The sequence below is a fragment of the Equus caballus genome, chromosome 5, assembly GCF_041296265.1.
Source record: "Equus caballus isolate H_3958 breed thoroughbred chromosome 5, TB-T2T, whole genome shotgun sequence".
NCBI lineage: Eukaryota > Metazoa > Chordata > Mammalia > Perissodactyla > Equidae > Equus > Equus caballus.
This window is the reverse complement of record NC_091688.1, coordinates 31,536,801-31,561,230: the sequence shown is the minus strand read 5'-3', so window position 1 is coordinate 31,561,230 and position 24,430 is coordinate 31,536,801. Positions and strand designations below refer to the sequence as shown.

Sequence of the window (24,430 nt, the reverse complement as noted above, 5' to 3'; positions counted from 1 at the left end):
CACAAACTCTCTCATATTGTGTCTCTCATATTGTGTCTGCAAACACATACGCATCATATGATCAGATTTACAAATAACTTCATATACAGGTCACTAGAGGACGTCCGTGCCTCTGATAACTTTCCGTGATTACTTTTGCTCCTTCCACATTAAACATGGGATAGTCAAGTCTTCAGAAGTTAAATGCTTTGCTCACAATAGAATCAGAATTTCATGGACTGAGCATGAGCTTTGGAATCAGACATCTGTATTTAAACCCTGACGCTGTCATTTACTTCCTAGTTGTGTAACCATGTTAAGTTTCTTAACTCCTCCGAGCTTCAGTTTTTCATCTGTAAAATGAGAATAGTAACATCTCCTTGGGTTGTTGTGAAGGTCAAATAAGATAATGTGTGACATATATAGTGATCGACATATAGAAAGCCTTTGATAAATGCTGTTTTTATGACTGTCTTTCTTTCTCGCTTCTTCCCTTTTGTTTACAAATGGAAACTCTGAGACTAGGTGACACTGAATGACTTCTTTAATAGCTCAGAGAAAGAACCCATTCACCAGAAAGACCAGGAGGTTAATGACCCTCTTGGCTTAATGACCCTCACCCACCCCATCCCGCTTCGTCTCCTGGCTGTTCTATTGCTGTTCTTAAATGTGGAGAAAACATGCCTCTTGATAAACAACCACTCCCTTAATGAGACTCCAATCTTAAAATTTCAACTGAAGCCTGATGCCAGTGTCAGCCATGGGGTTTCTTCAAATACGTTGGGGTAAATGATAGTCAGAAGCAAGACCCAACATTTTCTTCTCTCCTTTTCTTCCTGTCTTCTATCCTTTCCTCTCCTCTGCTCTTTACCTCCTGATTAACTCTGAAGATCTCACATTTGTCTGGATTTAGACTTAGACTTTCTACTTGGGAGACAGGACCAGGGAATGTACAACTTCTCTGAGGCGCAATAACCCAAAGAATGATAGACCCAAAGGTTCTAGTCCTTTGGAAAAGGAAAGCAATCATTTCCTGCTTTAGATTCTGCATTCACAGATACAGATGGGAATTTGGGAAGCAAGTTTTAGTTTTCTCAGAATTAGAACCGTCGGGGACTTGAGGACTTTAAGTGTTCTTCTTGAATTAGTCCTGGGACAATCCTCGTGTGCACACAGCATTCCAAAGCAACCACGTGGTATATAAAAGGCCCCTAACAATAAATCACTTGTCACCTTCCCAACCGGCAGAGATTAGAAGAAAATACTCAATTTGAGGTGTGTGCTCTTGAACACAGATGGCAGAAGTAGAAATCAGTATTACGTATCAGAAGAGTCATTTGAACAAAGGATTTTTTTCTGGTAGAGATTCACCCTGAGCTAAGATTTGTGCCAATCTTCCTCTATTTCGTAGGTGGGTTACTGCCACAGCATGGCTGCCAACAAGTGGTGTAAGTCTGCATCTGGGAACCGAACCCGGGCTGCTGAAGTGGAGCACACTGAACTTAACCAATAGGCCATAGGGCTGGCCCCTTGAAAATATTTTTAATGTGCAATTCTTTGATTCATTAATTTCACTTTCATTGATCCATTCCAAATTGTTGGAATAGTTTTCATTATACTACATCCATATAATATCATATTATGTAGCTCTTTAAGATTATGTTTTTGAAGATTATACAATGATATAGAGCTAAAATCTGGTGGTTCAATATTGAATAAAAATCAAGAATCAAATCTATATATAATGTATGATCCCAATTTTATAAAAATTATGGTTGTGCCTAAATAAATAAACCAAAGTACTAACAGGAATTATCTCTGACTGCTGGGCTTACTACTGATATGTTTTGTTTCCTTTCTTATACTTTTCTGTATTTTCCAAATTTTCCACCATAAAAGGTGTATTTGTTGTTTGATTAGAAAATGTTATGTAAAAAAACGGAGAGGTAAAACAGATATCTGGCAATTTCTTTCTAACTTAATGAAATGCAAAATATTTGGGGACTCTTTTTCAAAAATCTCCCTTATTCTTCCTGTGGAAAATGAAATCGGTGTTATAGGTGGTTTAAAGATTTAAACATGAAAATAATTCATAAAATTTCCAAAAGAAAACGTTGGTTGATATATTGATAGTCTTGGAATGAGCAGAGCCTTTAAGCAAGTGAGAAAACCCAAAAGTCACATAAAAAATGTTTTACAAATTTTATTACATAAAGAAATTTAAAAAAATCTGTTTGCCCAAAAGAAATGCCTCAAATAATGTCAAAAGTCAAACCACAAATTGAGAAGAAAATATTTGTGTTGCACATAACAGCTAACAAATATTCTTAATTTACAAAGAGACCGTCGACATTGTTAAGAAAAGAGATGACTTATGCGTTAGAAAAACGTGGAGAAATAGGATTTCTGGTTTTGGTAATAGATTCCGTACTTTACAGCCACTATCTTGCTTTAGGTGAAATCTATCTAAAGGTAATAGGAAAGCTTACAAAGTGTTGAATAATTAAGGGCAAGATCTGAGAGAATTTGGAAATGAAAAGGAGTGAGCCCATATTTTCCCCTGGGGACAACAGCCAATCTGGGACGGGCCGCTGAGAGTTTGAGTTTCTGATCAGAACATCTGACAGAGAATGCCCTGACAGGAGCCCAATTTCAGGTATTTGAGAGGTTTTGGGGGAAATAGTAATTATAAAAACTATGGAATCAGATGATTACCTTTGGTGTCTTTAAAGCACTGGAGAAAGATAATGAGAGGCTGAGGGTAAATGATTGCCAATTTAAAGTAAATGATGACACAGAGAATTTTCTTTTTTACAGAAAGAACTGAGAATAAGGCTCAGGACCTAATTATAAGGGTAGCAGAGGTCCAGAGAAAATTGAGATCAAAGCGGAGCCCCTGATGTGGCACCATTCCTTGAGGAAACCAATCAACCTCTTGGTGGCATGTTGATTACAGCGGACTCCTTCCATCCTTTCCCTTCCTCCATCTCAATGTTCTCTTTACTGCCTCCACCTCCTCTTGTCTTTCTCTTCAATAATGACCTACAACCCCATATCTTGCAACCTTTTCCCAGCTTTGATGTTTGCCATCTGCCCTCAGGGAGGTGGTGAGGTGGAGGAGAAAACATATGAAGATCGTTCAAGTCCTGGCTCTACCAAAAATTGGTGTGACTGTGGAAGTTATTTAATAATAGTAAATATAATTTCTCTAAGGCCAAGTATAAACCAGACACTGGCCATGAATATCTCTGTCTCGCAATTCTTCATTTGAAATCGAGAAAAACGGAGATTTGGAGGGCGTCAAAAAATGTGCCCAAAATTACATAGGCAGGAGAGGGTAGAGTTGAGATTCCAACTCAGATCCGCCTATATCCTAAACCTATTCCATAACATCTAGTTAAAACATCTGGCTTCAGAATCTCCAGTTGTAAAATGTGAATAATAACACTACCCTCACGGAATTTGAAGGAAGATGAATGAAATATGTGAAAGTGCTTTGTAATTCACAGTGCACTATGGCAATAATAATAGCTAATATTTATTGAGTACATATTATACGCCAGGCACTGTGCTAAGAACAGTATTAGCTCATTTCGTCCTATGAAGTAGGACTCTTACTACATCCATTTACAGTTGAGGGAACTGGAGTATTGAAAGGCTGAGCAACATTCTTGAGGCTTCCCAGCCGCAATGGTGATGGATCCAGGCTCTGTCCTTGCAGCCAATGTAAGGTATTATTCCTTTTTCATTAAATTGTGGGCTTGTATTAGTTTGCTGGGGCTCCTGTAACAAGTACCACAAACCAAGGGACTTAAACAACAGAAATGTATTGTCTCACAGTTCTGGAGGTTAGCAATCCGACATCAAGTTGTTGTCTGCACTGTTTTCTTCTGAAGGCTGTGAAGAAGACCCTGCTCTAGGCATCTTCCCTAACTTCTAGTGGTTTGCTGACAATCTTTGGTGTTCCTTATAGAAGCATCACCCCAATCTCTGCCTTTATCTTCATGCGGTGGTCTGTGTGTGTGTGTGTATGTGTGTGTCCAAATTTCCCCTTTTCATACGTATACTAGTCATATTGGCTTAGGGACCCACCCAACTCCAAGATGACCTCATCTTAACTAATTACATCTACAAAAATCATATTTCCAAATCAGATCACATTCTGACGCACTGGGGGCTGGGACTTCAATATGTGAATTTTGAGGGGACGCAATTCAACCCGTAGCACAGCTCATCAGTAGAAAAATTTCAGGATAATCTTTTGTGGTGGTGGTGGTTCTTTTGTTACCTGAGAAAGGAGCAGATTTTTTGCAGATGGTGGTGGTGGTGACAGATAAGAGAATAAGAGGCTATGCCTCTCTTATTTGTCCTCAGAAATGCAGGGGCTGCTTAGGTTTTTACTTTTTGATTTTTTCAACCCCAGGAGCCAGGTTAGTGGGTCTGGTGACTGGAGTAACACAGCTGACTGGAGGCTGTGTACACATTGTACGCTCGGAGGCATAAATGTGATTGACATGTTTTTAATCATTTCTGCTTTGTGGCTCTTTGTTCTGGTCAACACCATCATCTAAATTAAGTTCACTCTTTACATAATGTCTCATTATGTCAAGCCAGACAAAGCTTTTGAGAAGGATCTTTCTGCCTTTTAGCAAGGCGTGGTGAAAAGGGGACCGGACTGAACGTCTGGAGATCAGAGAGCTGGGCCAGACATTTCCCTTCTTTGTAACCTTCCTGAGGTGTACACGTGACCGTGACCCTTTCATCTTTCTAATCCATCCTGCTCCCTGCTTTGCCCACATGTCACAACTCCCTGCTCCCATTTTTCTCCCCGCTCTTCAATCTATCCAGCCTAACCAATTTTCCTAAACCATAACCCTCTCCCCCCCCCCCTTTTTAGACCTCACATGCAGAATCCTTAATTTACAGCAAACTGTCTTCATTGGTCTGTGCAAGGGCCCTAGCTTGCTTGCTTTATTCCCTTTTAGATTAACTCCCTTTCCCTCTGCCCTCCCCTGAAACAAACTCTCTGATGTGTTTGTTGCTTCATTGAATTTTTGTCTGTTTGCATATATTTAATTTACAAAGAATATTTTGCTTGCGACTCTTTTAAAACTCCTTGTAGAGGTTATTTTTTGGCTCATTAATCTAAAACGACTTTTTGCTTTTTACTGAATTCGGAAATTCTAGATTTGAGTGGCCCCACTTCATTTTTCAGAGGAGAGTGAAATGACTTGCTCAGTGGCACAGCCCATGAGGCCAGGGCAGAACTTGGGACCCTCCATCAGGGCTTTCTCTACTGCCCCTTGACAACCTTGTATCTTTGGACTTTTCAGTTCAAAGAACTTCTTGTCCCTTGGAGGTTCCGCAGAGTACAAAATATTTGTGGAAGGGAAGGTACAGAAACTGAGTTATGGGGAAGAGAAGGATAAGCTGAAAGAATGGGAATCAGAGAATACTCCCAGAAAGGCTGCATCAACTCCCAACTTAATTTCACCAAGTTTAACAAATATGAGTTAGGCCTTAGGCCAGGCACTATTAAGACAGTAAGACATCCCTGTGCTAGAGTAGCTCGCCATTTTGGCAGAGGCAAACTTGAAAAGAAGAGCCAAATAGCGTGTCAGAGGCTATCCCGGAGGGAGGTCAGAGGAGACAATGCAGACCAAAAGGACAGGGAAGTTAGGCCTCCCCGGAGGTCAGGGAAGGTGCTCAAGCCCAAGCAGAGCATTTTAGGCAAGTACAAAGCCATGGAGGAATGAAGCAGCCACAGCCTGGAGTGTTTGGGAAACACCAAGAGTGACAAAGTGATAGTCACCCCTTTCTTTCCAGCTTGAGCTCATCTTCTCAGCGGGCAAGTCCTGAAACCGTGTGTTTGGCTATAGTCTGAAGTTGTAACTTGTGCCAAGCCTCAGCCCAGAAGAAAGGAGTTACGTTAGGAAGATACTCAGGATTCTCACTTTTGGCCAGGTTTTAACCTGAATAGCCCAAAGGCTCCATCCTGTTACTGATGGCTGTGTGGCTAAAATGAGCCCAATGATCTCTGCCTGAACCCCTATTAACACCATGGTTGAACCATCTGCCTTGGGCTCATTTAACTTCCAAGCCATAAGCCTAGAACATCTGTGGTCCCCATCGGGGCCATAGCTGCCAAGTTGCATCCCTGGTCACTGTTCTTCTCTCTTATTGGGATGCTCCAGCAAGACTCCCATACACCCTCCATCTCACCTGATAGCCATCAGTGCCTCTGCATCTTTCCCTTTTCTCTTATTTGAGGGACACCTTTCCCTTGTCCTCCCACTCAGAGGAACATTCCATTTTAGCCACAGCCCATTTGTCCAGTGGGATTCTGGCACATTGTATTTTCATCTTGAAGCAAGACCCAATATTTCATCATATTCCTCAAAACAGCCAAGCCACAATGTGTCACCAAGGAATGGGTCTTTTCCCATGGATTTAGTAGGGATACATGGGGAGGTTGTAAAGGATATTTCCATGTGCAACACACAGCAAGATGTCTTAACATTCTGCTTAGATATTAATTTTGTCCCCAAAGTTATTTCTACATGGCAGCTGTCTCATTTCCATTTTTTTCTTCCTCCACAGTCTCTAAACTACTTAGTTTAGAACCTCTGCTTGAAAATAGAGAGCAAAGCAGAATCCAGCTCAACTTACCAAAATTTTCATACCCCAAGCAATTCTCTTCTTAAGGGCAAATGGATAACCTGTTACTAAGAAAATATGACTTTTTTAAATCTCAAATTTACTCTCATATTCAATTTGCCATTTTCTGTCCTTGTTAGAATCTCCATCCTATGTTTACAGCTTTTAAGGATAATGATTCATTCGACAAATATTTACTGAAAGCTTACCATGTGTACTTTTGACTAGGTGTGGAAAATTTAGTGGTGTTCCTTATCTTTATGCAACTTATCTTCTGGTGGGAGAGATAAACAATAAACAATAAATAAGTAGCAAGTAAATAGATAAGGTAATTAGGGATTGTGATAAACTCTTCTTAGGAAATAAATACTGGGATATTTACTTAGACACATTGTCTTCTGTGGGCCAGGCCCCATAGTAAGGGCTCTACCTATGTTAACTCGCTTAATCTTTAACAATCCTGTGAGACAGGGACTGTTATACCATTGCACCTTTGTAACAACCTGTGAGGTGGGTAGAGCAGTTTTGTTGGTTTTTTTTTTGGTAAGGAAGATTTGCCATGAACTAACATCCCTTGCTAACACTCCTCTTTTTCCTTTTTTTTTTTTTTTAAAGATTGGCACCTGGGCTAACAACTGTTGCCAATATTTTTTTTTTTCTGCTTTATCTCCCCAAACCCCCCCTTCTAGTTGTGGGATGTGGGATGCCGCCTAAACATTGCCTAATGAGTGGTGCCATGTCCACGCCCAGGATCCGAACCCTGGGCCACCACAGTGGAGTGCGTGAACTTAACCACTCAGCCACGGAGACGACCCCTCATTTTTTTTTTTTTTTTTTTGCTTGAGAAAGATTAACCCTGAGCTAACATCTGTGCCAATCTTCCTCTACTTTATACATGGGATGCCACCACAGCATGGCTGATGAGTGGAGTAGTTCAGCACCAGGGATCCAAACTCATGAACCTGGGCCACCAAAGTTGAGCATGCAGAACTTTAACCACTGGGCCATGGGGCTGGCCCCTAGAGCAGATGTTTTTAAATCTGTGTTTTGAAATCTCACTAGAGAACCACTAAGCCAAAGCCACAGAGCTAATAAGTGATGGGACCAGGATTCGGATCCTGGTTTTTGTGGTTTTAAATAACATGATCTTAGCCACAACAATGCTGTTTCACTTGTTGATAGATTGATTAAAGACCATTATGAAGGGAAAATATTAAGTGGAGAAGTTAGCAAGGCTCTTATAACATTGCGCATATGTATTGTGTGGCAGTTTTCCCACGCTTCCCGATATTACCACCATCAGTGTGTGTGTCCATTTCTCTCATGTGATCGTAAGTTCCTTGAGAAGCAGGGATTGTGCGTACCCGTTTTGTGTGTATCCCTCCCCTATAGCCCAGCGCCCAGCACAGTGAGGACTGAATTAAACTGAAATGCTGTATGAGCACTATCCAATAGAAACATAAGGCAAGCCGTACTTCCAACTTTTCTGAATTTTCTAGTGATTACATTACAAAAAGTAAGAAGAAACAATAAAAAATCACTTTAATAATATATTGTCATTTCTACGTGTAATTAATACAAAAATTATTGAGATATTTTACATGCCTCTTTTCGGATGAAGTCTTTGAAATCTAGCGTGTGTTTCACATTTGTAGCACATCCCGATTGGGATTGGCCACGTTTTAGGTGCTCCTTAGCCATACATGTGGTTAGCGTCCACTGCACTGGACACTGCAGAGCTATACTAATGAAACTAATGAATGAGCCCTGGGTGGACCAGATCAGCTATTAGGTACTCAAATTCCAAAACCACTCTGGAGCAAGCCATGTAAATAACCCTTGGCATATCTCATATGGACAAAGGATCTCTTTGTGTCACTAGGTTTTATAGTGGGCATTTTCTGAAAGTGAGAGTCAGTGAGGCCTAATGGAAATACATTCATTTTGGACAGGCGTCTTACTAATCATGCGAACTGGAGCAAGTTACTTAATCTTCTGAACCTGTTCTCCTCATCTGTAAAAGATGGATCCACCCCTGCTAAAAATCTGTTGCAGAGTTGAAATGTATTTACACAGCTGGCACAAAATAGGCACTCAATAAATGATAGCTCTCATTTAATATTTTATTTTATGATATCAGATACATTACTTATTTAAGATAGGACAGATGAGATCCCTGGAAGATATTAGTCATCCAACAAATATTAATATAGCACCTACCATGTGCTCAAAACTCTTCCAGGCACTTAGGACACATTACTGAACAAAACAGATGACTAAAATGTGCTGTCTCCGAAATAATCAGCACAGGGTCCTGGTGGAGGGGCCCCAAAATGCTATCTCGAGGCAAAGCTTGCCAACATTTTCAACAAGAATCTCATATCACAAGAGAAACAGGACTAGAGGGACAGCAAGAGCGGGCTGCTCTGGCCAGTGTGTGGGTACCTGTGGGGAAATACTAAACAAACCCTGGCATTACCCTACCCCTGGACTTCCAAAAGCGGGGTGCAATGCTGTGTGGGGGTGCTACAGCCCTATGTTCCACATGGTGATTCTTCTTGGAATATCATTATTATTTAAGATAAATAATTTAAAATAATATTTTAGCATGAAAACCAACACAGAAGTCTTTTGAGGCAAATTGCAAAATTCACATAAAGTTTTATAATAAAACATAAGACTTGAAAGAAATTGCTAGGTTCTGGTGAGCCTTCTGGGCTACATGCCAGAGATATTATATATTACGATTTATTTTAACATGGATACCTTAGTGGGAAATTCTGGAGGAAGAAGCACATTAGAGTATTTATTTTTGATTCTTTCTCCAACATATAGAAACTATTTTGGACTCTGATGTTGTCATGAGGTTGTTTTTAACCTCTCTGTGAACATGGCTGTGTGGATGCCAGATTTGGAAAAAGGAGTGTTTTATGGCTGGTTCACTTAAATATGATGGTACAGGTCCAAGATAAGAGTCTGCAGGTGCTCCAGTCTCTGCTTATACTTATAAATCAATAGGCTAGGGACTTATATTTATTCAATTCCACGTCTGCTGTATTCCTTGCTTCTCTTTTACACAAAGTTAAATTACCTGAAAGCTTCTAGAAAAATCAGAAATCAGACAATGTTCAATAAAAACAAGGTTATCAGAGAGAAAGAAGGTCTAAGAACTCAAATTCCCCAGAGCTTGACAATGCCCACAATGGTAACTGCTGCCGATTGTCCCTCTGCTCCCAGGAAGCCAATGACTGGAGGACCTTTCAGGGCTATCTTTTGGCAGCAGACACTATTCTCTAATCAACTTTGTGGAGAAATACTCTTCCGTGCTTACACTGAGAGTTTAAAGTGTTGGCCAGTAAATGTTGAATTCAATAAAATAACTATTTTTTAAGATGCTCAATTACAGGTTGAGTCAGCTTTTGAAATGGCTAGCATCCCCACCAACCTGACCAGATGAGCAATAACCATGACTTATCCTGTATAATGGCTCATGAATGACAAAGGTCTTGCTCATATATTGTTCTATTTGGTCCCCACAACAAGCCTATGAGGCAGAGATTAATAAATATCCCCCAATCTCTCTCTCTGCCCCCACCCACAATAACATAATCTGCCATTTTTAAATAGCTTTTCAGAATAAAGACACCTCCAAGCCTCACTTGACCATAGATGTGGCCATGTGACTAAGTTCTGACCAATATAATGTGAGTGAAAATAATGTGTGCAGATTTAGTAATTTCCCTTGTGATTTATTCTTTGACTATTGGTTAGTTAGGAGTGTGCTATTCAATTTTCACATATTGTAAATTCCCAAAATTTCCTTCTGTTATTAATTTATAATTTCATTCTATTGTGGTCAGAGAATATACTTTGTATGAATTCAATATTTTTAAATTTACTGAAACTTGTTTTATGGACTAACATATGGTCTATCCTGGATAATGTTCTGTGTGCACTTGAGAAGAATGTATATTCTGCTGTTGTTGGATGGAGTGCTCTATCGATATCTATTAGGCTTACTTCATTTATATTGTTCAAGTCTTCTAATTCCTTGTTGGTCTCATATCTGCTTGTTCTATCCATTATTGACAGTAAGGTATTCAAATCTCCAACTATTAGTGTCGAATTGTCTCTTTCTCTCTTCAATTCTGTCAGTTTTTGCTTCATGTATTTTGAGGCTCTGTTGTTAGGTGCATATATGTTTATAATTGTTATCTCTTGATGAATTGACCATTTTATCATTATAAAGTGTCCTTCTTTGTCTCTAGTAACAATTTTTGTCTTAAAATCTGTTTTGTCTGATATTAATTTAGCTACTCCAGCTCTCTTTTGGTTATTGTTAGCATGGTTTATATTTTTCCAGGCTTTAACTTTCAACTTATTTGTGTCTTTGAATCTAAAGTGTGTTTACTGTAGATAGCATATAGTTGAATCACTTTTTTTTAAAAAAAATTAGATTGGTGGTTACCAGAGAGGAAGGAACGAGGGAGGAGGAAGAAAGGAATGACAAGGCACATGTGTATGGTGATAGGTGGTAATGAGTCTTTGAGTGAACATGATGTAATCTACACAGAAATGGAAACATACTGATGTCACCTGAAGTTTATATCATGTTATAAACCAATGTTACCCCAATTTTAAAAAATCTAAGATTTAACTTCATATTTTATATATTTTATTATCTGGGAAACTGGCTACAAAGTATACTAACTTAGAGATGGAGGTTATTACTCAAGAAAGTCTCCATATGTATATATTTTGGATAATGAAATTTTGACTCTATGAGATGAATTAACTGGATTTTTTCAGAAAAACATGTGTTCAGTGACTTTTTATTTATATTACCATGCTATGAATTTGTTGGCATTAATGAATTCATGCCTCCTGTTCAGAAATTAATAAAGCTGTTTATTTTATGGATTTTCTCATTCACTCTTCTTTCTCTTCTTATCTCCTTGGCATCACTGTTGACATTATAAAAGATGTTGTACATCCAACAAAATTTTTAAAAAACGTAAAATTCATTATGCCAATCTCTTTTATTTGGAGCACAGACTTAATGTAATTACTGGTAAGGTACGACTTAAGTCTGCCATATGTATTTGTTTTCTATACATCTTTTTTTGTTCCTTTATCCCTACATTACTGCCTTCTTTTCTGTTAAATAGATACTTTCTCATGTACTATTTTACTTTCCTTGTCATTTATTTGACTATTTTCTGAGTTATTTACTTAGTTGTTGTCCTGGGATTATGATGAACATTTTCTTTATCATAATCTAATTTACCAACTTAATTACAACAGTACACAGTATATATAACTCCATTCTGTCTTTGCTCCTTTGTGCTACTATTATCATATAACTTATGTGTTTATATATTTGAGATACATTCGGTTGAAGCCTTGGGCAGTGGACATGGGATTGTCCACATCAGGAGTAGCAGTGAAGTGCAGAAGATGGAGGAGCGAATTAGAGAGGAGTGGAGATGCTGCCACAGGGGAGGAGGCCAAAATGAAATGCAAGGAAACTTCAAGGGAGAGGGAGAGAGGAGAAATTCATGGAGTTGTGGCTGAGACCAAATAGAACAGGAAATGAATGAGGGGAAATTTCTAGCCTTTATTCATTTTGGATGCTATCTTTTTTTGTTAACCAGGGATGGAAATTTAACTTTAAATTTTAATTTTGAATTCTAGTTTCTGACTAGGAACTTAAAAATGGGAGAAGATTCATATTGTATTATTTGGGATATTGTATAACATCTTCTGTTGAAAAATTACTTAAACTCAAGGACTCTGGAGCCAGAGTTCCGGTGTTCTAATCCTTGCTGTACAGTTCTAAGCTATGCTGCCTTGGGCAAGTTACTTATAATTTTTATGCTTTGATTTATGTTCCTGTACATGGCAATAATAATTGTGCCTCCTCACACAGCATAGGGGACAAACATATTCTGTACATCTTTCCATTTTCTTCTGGTTCTGTGGGTTGTATTACAGAGTGACCTTGTCTCATACCATGCAGGAAGATCACTTTCTGGAATGAAGTAGGCAGAGGTTTCGTGGGGAGAAAAGAAGAGGCTTCATTTTGGCCTCCTAACTATACTCTCTAACCTAGCTTTCACCAAAAAAATTTGCACTGGAGTATTAAGGCCTTCCTTGGTTACTAATTAAACCAGTACTTTATTATATCTTCTTATAATTCCCTGTGTTCACATGCCATCAGCTCCAAACACAATGGTGTGGTAGAGGCGCAAGCTGTTGCAGTAGCCAGCCGTCAAAACCCCAGCACTACCTTCACAAGGCCTCTATGGGACCTTCTGTCTAGCACTTCATCTTCTCCAGAGGAAACGATAACTCTCCCCCCAAACGTTGTTATTTTGAAGGCTTCTGTTTAAACATATATATATATATATATATCTTTACTCTCTTTACTCTGGACACAATTGGTTGGTCTAGGGGTGGGTGCCAATGTCTTTCCATTAGATTTTTTAAAAATGTAGTGTGGAGATACCTAAGCTAAAACTTAAGAATCTATCAGTGGCCAAGTTTCCTGCTAAATGAAGTTGTCACATTTTGGTGAAAAAAGAGAAAGAGGGAGAGAGGGGGGAAGGAAGTGAGGAAGAGGGAGCAGGAGGGAGAAGAAAACGGAAGGGAAGAGAAGAGAAGAGGAGAGAAGAGGAGAGAAGAGGAGAGGAGAGGGGAGAAGTGAAGAGGAATAATTCTGGCACGTTTTCCTCCAAGCATCTGGTTTTCTTCATATCTCTCTTGCATTCATGCCTCTCTCAGTTTAATAAGGACTTCTTGGCTTCCTTGACTTCTAAGAAACACACACACACACACACACACACACATACACATACATTTACTAACTTGATTTGTCTTGGATGTTTTTTTACTTGCAACCAAACTAATTTATTTCTACTAACACGCTAGTTCCTCCTAGGTCTTGGTCCCCTCCTCAATACCAGACCACCCACTTAGAGCTCCTCATCTCGATGTGACCAAACTGCTCTCTCAGGAGGCAGGATCCTGCTTCCCAGGCATCAAAATACTGGTTATGGTGCTACCCTGTGGATAGATTTATTATCTGAGCATATGAAGCTGTGATTTGGGACCCTCAACTTCTAACCCTCCATTTGGTATCAGTTAACTATCCCATTTAGATGAAAAATGAGCTAGGTAACTATCTCATTGAGGTCCTGATGGCTTTTATATCCTGTAACTGGATTAATTTTTTTTCCAAGACCTGTTCTTTTAGGACCTTTGGAAATGCTTATAATTTGATTAATGAGGGGGTTAGAAACACTGCTTTAGCTGCTTTTTGAAGTCCTACATAGAAAGGTGTTTGGAAGGTTATACAAAATGCATCTCTTCATCCTCCTGTAAGTCAAAAAGAGACTTTCAACCTTGAACTTGTCTGTTTGTGTCACTATGTGTGGAACTGAAAACATCATTTGTTGAATACTTACCATATGCCATACATTGCGTGAGATGCTGTCCTATTCATTATCTCCCTCAGATCACAGAATTTCAGAACGAGAAATGACCATGGAGGGCACCTGGCCCCATTTACAGATGAGTAATTTGAAGTCCAGAGAGCTGAAGCTGTTGGGTTGCAAGGGCATCAATGAACTACACCATTGTTTTACGCCAAAGTTCTGAATCAATTAAAAAATAAAATAAGACGAAAAAGTAAGTTATATAGAGCCCAAATAGCACCTATATTGCAGATGCACTCTGTTATTGGATAGTGCGGCTTGTATCTGTGAACTGATGATCTTGATATTGAACCTCAATATCCAGCAGATCAGCTCACTCAGCTACGCTGAACTGAGGGAGACTCTCCTCAAGGAAAGAGTCTGCCCACACAGAGGGAGAGCAGAATGCATTCCCTGTGGACGGCTGGCTTGTAAGAGGAATGGAAGAGCAAAGGGATGGCAAATCAGCATGCACTTTCCATGAACAGGAATGAGTGAGCGGGTAGAAGGAAGCCAAGAAGGTTATGCTTCTTACACTCACCGCACATGGAAGAAAAGATCAGGAACATGGGGAAAGAAAACTACCACCCACCCCTCCAACAGAAAAGACTTACCCAAATTAACCAAGCTAGTTAAAGCAAAGCTGGGACTGGAACAGAGGACATTGATGTGCTTGCTGCTGTACAATTCTGTCCTCGCCAATAAAGAGCTAATTTTGAAAATGTCACATTGTTTCCATTATCAACAACCTCACAGGAAGATTTGCAACATGTGCCAGAGGAAGGTCACAAGCGGAAAGGAGCAGAAAAATTCAGTGCTAATGCTAGAGGGGCTGGGCAGGATGGGCTCTGCAAAGCTCCTAGAGTGGTTGATATGGAAGCGGAGGCATGTGAGGTGTGAGTGGGGATGAGAGGAGCTTCTGCATGTCTCTCCTGGACCCTCAGCTCTGACTAGTGGTCCTGTTCATCTATGGTCTAGGTCTAGCCCTAAAAGGCTACTTCATGCTGAATTAAAAGACCAACAGGCAGTAGAGTTTTTTTGATTAATCAATGATGAGGGGGACGGGCCCATAGCCGAGTGGTTAAGTTCGAGCGCTCTGCTGCAGCGGCCCAGGGTTTCGCTGGTTCGGATCCTGGGCACGGACATGGCACTGCTTGTCAGGCCACGTTGAGGTGGCATCCCATATGCCACAACTAGAAGGATCTGCAACTAAGATATACAACTATGTACTGGGGGGATTTGGGGAGATAAAGCAGAAAACAAAAAAACAAAACAAACAACAACAACAAAAGATTGGTCACAGTTGTTACTTCGGGTGCCAATCTTAAAAAAAAAAAATCAATGATGAGGAAATCAAGCAATTGATAACACATATTGCCAGATAGATAAGATTTTTCAGAACGAAGTGTCTACTTCATAGAGTGAAAAGACTTCTGAGGAATTCTAGACAAAAGATTTGAAACCAAAGCATAGACTAACAATCTCTAAGATCGTTCCCATTTTAACATTGTATACATTTTTTTCTCATTTTTCTTATCCCCTTCTTGCCAAAGCCTGAAGTTACCCATACATTATTCCCTATTAGGAATTCGGCTGAGCATTCAGTAACAGTTACCATTAATATTAACATTATTATTGTTATATTGTTATTATAATAAGTAATATTATTCTGAAATATTCTGAATAGTATTCTGAAACATTGTGGGGTTTTTTAATCCTCGTATTTCCAGTTGCCTTAAAATTCTTCCCTTATCTGGGTAGCTAGATCGTGAGCACCAACAAATACCAAGCCAGAAGCAAAGAAAACGTTTGAATTTCAGAAGCCTAGGCTCTGAGAAGAAACATAGCATAGCAAATGCAAAATGAGTCAAATTTGTTTCTCATGCCCCCAACCTATTTAAAGTTTATTGGAGTAGATGAGGCAGTGGGCTGGAATGGGGGAGGTGAAAGTCATAGAGGAAGCTAGAAGTAAGTAGGTACTCTGGTTTCTAAGATGAATGTGGAGGATCCAGCTTTGGAGAAGACCTGCAATTCCTTTCTTGGATGGAGACCAGTGAGGCAACAATACTCCAGAATAGAAAGAGCTACGTGGAATGTCTAGTCTGATAGGCCTGAGAGACTCTAAAGACCTCCACTGCTCATTACAATGTTGGAGCAGAAAATGAAGCCAGAGAGAAGCATGAATTTGGTGCAAGGACTATGGGTAGCGCCACTGGATTTCCACAGTTCGTGTGACATGGGAACATTAGCAAAACCATTCCAGACTGGGACATCGAGGTTACCTGAGAGAGCACATGTCACAAAGGATCTCGGACTGAGAATGAGGAGTGATTCAGCAGTGACCCGTATGGAACCAAAGACTGGTTAGGGAAAAACCCAGCAGACATGTACCCGCCTAGATAGGTAACGGCTGGACTAGGTGCTCCTCTCCTCTCCCTTTGTTCTGCCACCTAAACCCACTGTTCAGCTCCCCATGATCTCTCCCCAGAAATCACACCCTGAGAATGTCGGGGGATGGTGCTGGTCACTAAATTGATTGAGATTAAGTTTCTGCCTCTCAGCAGATTAAGGATGCATGTATAGATTGAATTACAGAAAAATAAAGTTGCACTCAAACACTCTTCAGTTTCCAGATTAAAATTCTTATCCCCTATACCAAATATGGTCAGTACCTTTAATTTTATTATTTACAATCTTCCCAAAGATCTTGCAAAATTTCTCTCATTCCCATTTCACAGATGAGAATTTGAGGCCAAAAGATCAAGTAACTTGCCCAAAGGCAGATAGCTGACGAATGGAGGGACCAGGGTTTAAGTCCTTCTGGTTATAAAGCCTTTGTTCTTTCTACAGACCACACCACTTTTATTAAGGATATGCCTGCCAAAGGTGGATTAGGCAGAAAATGAGAGTAACAAGTACAGGGCACCAATCTAAAATAGTTAAGGGGCCAGTTGCCAAATACTCTTTGAAATAACTGTGATTCACTTACGAAAAGGAAGGAAGCTGCCTAAAGAGAATCAAAATGCATCTACGAACAAGAGGCAGTTCAATGCTGGTCTCCTTGGGTCAAATCCCCTTTCTGGTTCTTTGGTACACACACAGTGACTCGAAAATTATGTCTAAAGAAAAGGCTGTTTACTCTAGGCTGTATACTGATGGGATAAATCCAGGACACAGTCTAGCAAATTTCTAAACACAATTCTCTGAGTTGGCTCTCTCTATCAGACTTCTTTGTGTGTCTGCAATGAGTGGGAACAGAGCCCAGGAGGACCAGGCACAAGGGCCCCTGTTCCAGGTACAACAAAAGACTGTGATAAAATGACTGCCAAAGCCGATAGAATTATTTTGGGTTTGTTTACTTGTGGTGGTTGTTGAAGGCCTAATGGAAGGTGGAGAGGGGACTATTAGCTCTTAGTGCAATCCAACTCCATGAAATTTTGTCTTGGTTCATGGTTCAGAAAGACAATAACATTTCTACTTAAACCCTGTCAGAATAGTAAGACTTACTTCAAGGTTGACTGTGTGGTTTTATTTCATTGAAATCATTGCCTTTAGAGTCTCTTCCCCTATTTAATATTTCAGCATTTCCTCCAAGTCTAGAACACACGGAACATCCCTTCTGTCTGCAGGCAACACCTTTCACAGCGTTGCATTTTCTGGCTGCCATATGGAGCTTTTCTCTCACCCTAAATCAGTTTCTGTGAAAAGTCTTTGTCACTCGCCATGTGAAGTTGCTTCTGAGTCTATGCACCATTCCCAGGTGGACCGTAAGCCAGTCTTCCTGTGACCGCGCTGTGACCTCCACACAGTGTTGCCCGTTTCTTTTGACGTTTCTGATCATTGCTTCTGAAAATTCAGTTGCAACAGCTCCCTCTTACACGAACTTCACCCACTGGAAAGAAGTTTTGGATTTTTTCTTGTTCTCTTTGAGAACTGCTTTTACCCTCTGATTTCTTTCTGGAGTGTGTTTGTGTGTGTGTGTTTGTGTGTGTGTGTGTGTGTGTGTGTAATTCTCATCTGTTAATATGCCCTCAAGACATTCTAAATTATTTTTGGTTAGATTCTGGTTAATGCTAATAATAGTAATAGTAATAAAACCCTTTAGAATTTACAAGGCACTTTTTAATACTACAAATGAGTGGACTTAAAGGGGCTCAATTGCAGACGTTCCGGGCTACTATATAGTAAGAGGTCGTTAGGTTCAAAATTCCTGTTCAGGGGAAATTTACTCAGGTAGCACTCAGTTCAAAGGTTGTTTTTATTATGGTTCTCATGTAATAAAAAACAGAAACCAGCTAACCAACACGTGGACAAACTAAAAAATGGCAGCAGGCAGTTTTTGAGATTGCACTTTGTAGAGAGAGTAACCTTGATAAGTTCCTGATTTACTCGATCCTGAGCCTTAAAATTAGACATAGGAGTAGTGAGAGCTGAGAACACATCATTGATGATGAGTTTACTTACAAATTTCTAACAACTGCATGTGGAAAGACTGCAAGTTCTCTTTATTTGTGAAATACCTCACTCAGTGAAAGGTTCAATTTAGTACAGATTGGGGCACTGATGAGGGGCAGAGGTGATCAAATCCAGGGTGACAATAGACTTGCTTTCCTTAGTCAACCCGATTGTCTAATTACTGGGTTCCTCCTCAAAAAAAGTGATGGGGTATCCTAAGTGTGTGCACCTGATATGTGTGTGTGTGCATATATATATGAATGCACACTTACACACCCTGCTGTATATATGTGATTATATTCATATGCTTTAGCTAGCTTTTCAGCTAACTAAAGTTCATAAAAATAGCTAAAATTTATTGAGCAATAGCAATGAGGCAGCATCTTTCTTTAGTACTTTATAGGTGTTAGTTAATTAAATTTTCCCTCCAAAATCCTGGAAATAAAACTTATCCCCTTCTCCATTTATTCTGCTGGAGAAGACGAGTTTTCTACAAAGTTTGTATCTTGTCCAAAGAGAAAGTTGAACCTAGGTCTGGCTTGGGCTCTTTACCACTCTGCATTAGACCTCATTATATAGTGTCACTTAAGTCATTCTCATTGAACACTTTAGCTGTCTTTACTTTGTAAAAGGCCAAATTGAAAGCTCTTGCTAGGTTGTAAAACAAGTCTTAATAAATTTGAGAAGATTGAAATCACACCAAGCATCTTTTATGACCACAATGGCATGAAACTAGAAATCAATTAGAAAAAGAAAACTGGAAAATTCACAAGTATGTGGAAATTAAAAACATCCTCCCGAATATCCAATAAGTCAAAGAAGATATCAAAAAACATTTTGAGACAAATGAAAACAGAAACACAGCATACCAAAATGTAAGGGATGCAGCAAAAGCAGTTCTAAGAGGGAAGTTTATGGTAACAAACACCTACATTAAGGAAAAAGAAAGATCTCAAATAAACAACGTAACTTTACACCTCAGGGAGTTAGAAAAAGAAGAACAAACCAGGCCCAAAGTTAGCAGAAGAAAGGAATGAACAAGATCATGGTGGAAATAAATGAAATAAAGACTAAAAAGACAATAGAAAAGATCAGTAAAACTAAGAGCTAGTGTATTAAAACATAAACAAAATAGACAAACCATTAGCTACACTTACCAAGAACAAAAGAGAGGATGCAAATAAGTCAAATTATAAATGAAAAAGGAAGCATTGCAACTGATATCACAGGGAAAAAAAAGGATCATGAGACTACTATGAACAATTATGAACAGACCAATTACTAGTAAGGAGACTGAACAATAATCAAAAACCTCCCAAGAAAAAATGTCCAGGACCAGATGGCCTCACTGGTGAATTCTACCAAATGTCTAAAGAAGAATTAATACTAATCTTTCTCAAATGCTTTCCAAAAAAAAAAAAAAAGAGGAAGGAACACTTCCAAACTCATTTTATGAAGCCAGCATTACCCTGATACCAAAGCCAGATAAGGACACTACAAGAAAATTACAGGTGAATATCCCTGAGGAACATAGATGCAAAAAACCTTAACACAATATTAGCAAACCAATTTCAATAATAGATAAAAAGGATCGCACAGCATGATCTAGTGAGATTTATTCCAGGGATGCAAAGACAGTTCAACATCCACAAATCAATTAATAGGACACACCACATTAACAAAATGAAAGATAAGAATCAGATGATCATCTCAATGGATGCAGAAAAAGCATTTGACAAAATTCAACATCCTTTCATGATAAAAATTCTCAAAAAACTAAGTATAGAGGAAATATACCTCAACATAGCCAAAGCAACATTGAGAAAAAAGAACAAAGCTAGAGGCATCACATTTCCTGATTTCAAACTATATTACAAAGTTGTAGTAATCAAAACAGTATGATATTGGCATAAAAACAGACACAGAGATCAACGGAATAGAATTGAGAGCCCAGTAATAAACCCATGCATATATGGTCAATTAATTTTTTGACAAAGTAGCCAAGAAAATACAATGGGGAAAGGACCGTCTCCTCAACAAATGGTGCTGGGAAAACTGGATAGTCACATACAAAAGAATGAAACTGGACCCTTATCTTATATGACTCACAAAAATTAACTCAAAATGGATTAAAGACTTAAACATAAGACCTGAAACCATAAAACCCCTAGAAAAAAACAGAGGATAAGCTCCTTGACATTTGTCTTGGTGATTATTTTTTTAATTTGATACCAAAAGCAAAGACAACAGAAGGAAAAATCAACAAGTGGGACTACATCAAACTAAAAAGCTTCTGTACAGCAAAGGAAACCATCAACAAAATGAAAAGGCAATCTATGCAACAGAAGAAAGTATTTGCAAGCCACATGTTTGATAACGGTTAATATCCAAAATCTACAAGGAACTCATACAACTCTAGAGCAAAAACACAAACAATCTGAATTAAAAATGGGCAGAGGAATTGAATAGACATTTTCCAAAAAAGACACACAAATGGCCAACAGGTACATGAAAAGGCACTTAACATCACTAATCATCAGGGAAATGCCAATCAAAACCACAATGCAATAACACCTCATCCCTGTTAAAATGTCTAGTTTCAAAAGATAAACGATAACAAATATTGGTGAGGTTGTGAAGAAAAAGGAATTCTTGTGCACTGTTGGTGGGAATGTAAACTGGCACAGTCACTATGGAAAACAGTAAGGAAATTCACGAGATTTAAAATAGAACTATCATATGATCCAGCAATCTCACTTCTGGGTGTACATCCAAAGGAAGCAAAATCATTTACTTGAGGAGATATCTCCATTCCCATGTCCATAGCCACGTTATTCACGATGGCCAAGACATGGAAGCAACCTAAGTGTCCATCACTGGATGAATGCATAAAGAAAATGTGATATATACGGAATACATATATATGATGTATAATATATGTATATATATATAATGGAATATTATTCAGCCTTACAAAAGAAGGAAATCCTGTCATTTGCATCAACATGGATGAAGCTGGGGGGCATTATGCTGAGTGAAATAAGCCAGACAGAGAAAGATAAATACTGCATGGTATCACTTACATGTGGAATCTTAAAAAAATTGTAACTCTTAGAAACAGAGTAGAAAAGTGGCCGCCAAGTGCTGGGGGGTGGGGGAAATAGGGAGAGGTTGGTAAAATGGTACAAACTTTCAGTTATAAGATGAATAAGGTCTGAGGATCTAATGTATAACATGGTGAGTATAGTTGATAGCACTGTATCATATAACTGAAATTTGCTAAGAGATCTTAAACATTCTCATAAAAAAAGGTAAATATTTGAGATGATGGATGTGGTAATTAACTTGATACAGGGAACCCTTTCACAATGTCTATCAAATCATCGCATTGTACACCTTAAATATCTTACAACTTTATTTGTCAGTCATACCTCAATCAAGCTGGGAGAAATAGAAAGCTCCACTAAACTATTATTCTTACAATCTATCTGAAACAGGTGGACTTCGATTGTCAACAGCCATCAAGATTTGGGTTTCCAGAATGGATGGACCAGACATAGTCCCCTTACAAAACAAGACTGGCATGAAGCACCTCCTATCCACAGGTGACCTGTGCTCCATTTGCACTGCACTGGTTCATCTGAAGGCCTCACATGCTTTTGCATTACTGTTCAATAATAGTGCAGCTGCTGCCTCAACTTCCCTTTCCATCTTGGCCATCCCCACCTGGCTATTCCTCACAATTAAGCATGGCAGTCCCGGATTTGCTCGCTTCTGGTCACCAGCACTATGGTGCACTTATCCAGGCATATCATTTACATCGTGTGTGCCCTTTACATAGATATTCATATGATTGATGTTCTCTGGCTTTGTGTAGCCAGTTCTGCGTCTGATTTACCTTGCTGTGATACTGTGATTTATAACAAGAAATGTAGATTTGATCTTCAACCCTGCTCCCGGCACAGAGCTCCTAAAACCTTCGGAATTTCCTGTGATTAGAGCATAAAGGTGTCTTTTGTTGTGTTAATGAGGTGATTTTTGGAAAGCCCTTAGGTAACCTAAAGATGGTGGGGGGTGGTTGCCAGGGGAACCAACCTTGTGACTAGATGTTTGAAACTTTCAGAACCGCCCCCGCAACCTCCAGGGAGAGGAGAGAAGCTGAAGGTTGAATCAATCACCAATGACTATACAATGAAGACTCCATAAAAACCCAAAAGGATGGGGTTTGGAGAGCTTTTGGGTTGTGAACACAGGGAGATTCAGGGAGAGTGGCACACTGGGAGAGGGTACGGAAGCAGCTGCATCCTTTCCCCATACCTTGCCCTATGCATCTCTTCCATCTGGCTGTTCCTGGCTTACATCCTTTTATAATAAACCAGTGATCTAGTAAGTAAAATGTTTCTCTGAGTTCTGTAAGCTGCTCTAGCACATTAATTGAACCCAAGGAGGGGGTCTTTGGAACCTAGCCGGTGGGTCAGAAGTACAGGGAACAGCCTGGGCTTGTAACTGGTGTCTGAAGAAGGGACGGGGAGTCTTACAGGACCTAATCCTAAACTTATGGAATCTGATGCTATCTCTGCATAGATAGTGTCAGAATTGAGTTGAATTGTAGAACATCCAGCTGAGAGTTGTTTGTTGATTGTATGGGAACCCCTCCCAATACACACATTAGAAACTGGGTCTCAGAACGCAAAGACTTATTATCTAATCTTGTATAGTCTCATAACAAATGCAGTTTGCCAATTAAATCTGAGCTCCATGCATTTTCTGGTGTTGAATCTCTAACCTCTCACTTTTCTTATATGACTGAATCAGAGCTTTTCTCAAAACAGAGCTAGTAATTTATTGATAATCCCGTGTTTTCTGCTTGCCTGTTCCTAGATCACCATCTCCTGAATTATCCACCTGCTTAACTGACCCCATCGATTGTCTTTGGACAGCAGCATTTACAACTTAAATTCCCATAAAGATGTGTTTTCCTGATTCAATTACTGATTGCAAATTCAATATCTGAAGCTTTGATCAGTCTTCCATTTTAATTTGCATCTATCTGCGTAAACGGTGTAGATTTTCAATGCCAAACCCGTACACAGGGGTTAATATTTTCTATCCAATAAAAAACAGGTTAGTCACTTTCTGTCTCTCTCTCTCTCCCCTGAAACCCCTCCTTATCATCTCTAATTTGCTTTTCTCTTGTGATACTTATGGGTCTATATATCTTGCATTATTTTCATTTGTTTCTCCCTATTAGAGTATGTGCCCCCCTGAGGACAGAAACGATCTTTTTCATTTTGTATTCTTGTATGCCTGGCAAGGGCCCTTTCACAATATTTGTTAAAGATTTTGTCTCTTTTATTCATTGCTATATCTCCAGAAACCTGGAACAATGCCTGGCACAAATATTTGTTGAATGAATAAATTGACAGTGTTTGTAACTGGAACTTTAGTGAAAAATTTGTGATGAATAATAATTTATGTAAAAGGCTAGACAGGTAGTAGACACTCAGGTACTCTGTTTGAATTAGAATCCATGAATTACACTGAATGTGGTGAATCATTTAGAAGATGCAACATTAATAATTCATATTTAATCCAGGATGAAAACTTGGTGTCCTTTTGGCGTATTTTCCATTACGGAAGCCCATTTGTCTGAACGTGGTTCCTCAGTCATGGAAGAAAGGGAGTGTGAGAACTTGTGTAATTATTCCAAGCCCCGCCTCAACCTACACACATCAAGTTGTTTTCAGGAGGTGAGGGCATGAGGAACAGAGGAAAGCCAAAGGTTATGTGTGGCATTTTCAGAACACACGATAATTTCAACTCCATGAGGACCAACTACATAATTTGTGGAGTCCGCTGCAAAA

At 39.3% G+C, this 24,430-nt stretch overlaps 1 long non-coding RNA gene across 1 annotated transcript in view; it reads left to right on the top strand.

Annotated features, from left to right (window-relative positions):
- The window catches only part of LOC138924047 (uncharacterized), a 75,395-nt gene extending 51,388 nt beyond the window's left edge, over positions 1 to 24,007 (top strand). The window contains exons 5-6 of the long non-coding RNA XR_011438607.1: positions 22,064 to 22,171; positions 22,690 to 24,007. This is a non-coding gene — a long non-coding RNA (uncharacterized lncRNA). The remainder of the gene's footprint in view (positions 1 to 22,063; positions 22,172 to 22,689) is intronic.
- Positions 24,008 to 24,430: the final 423 nt, after the last annotated feature.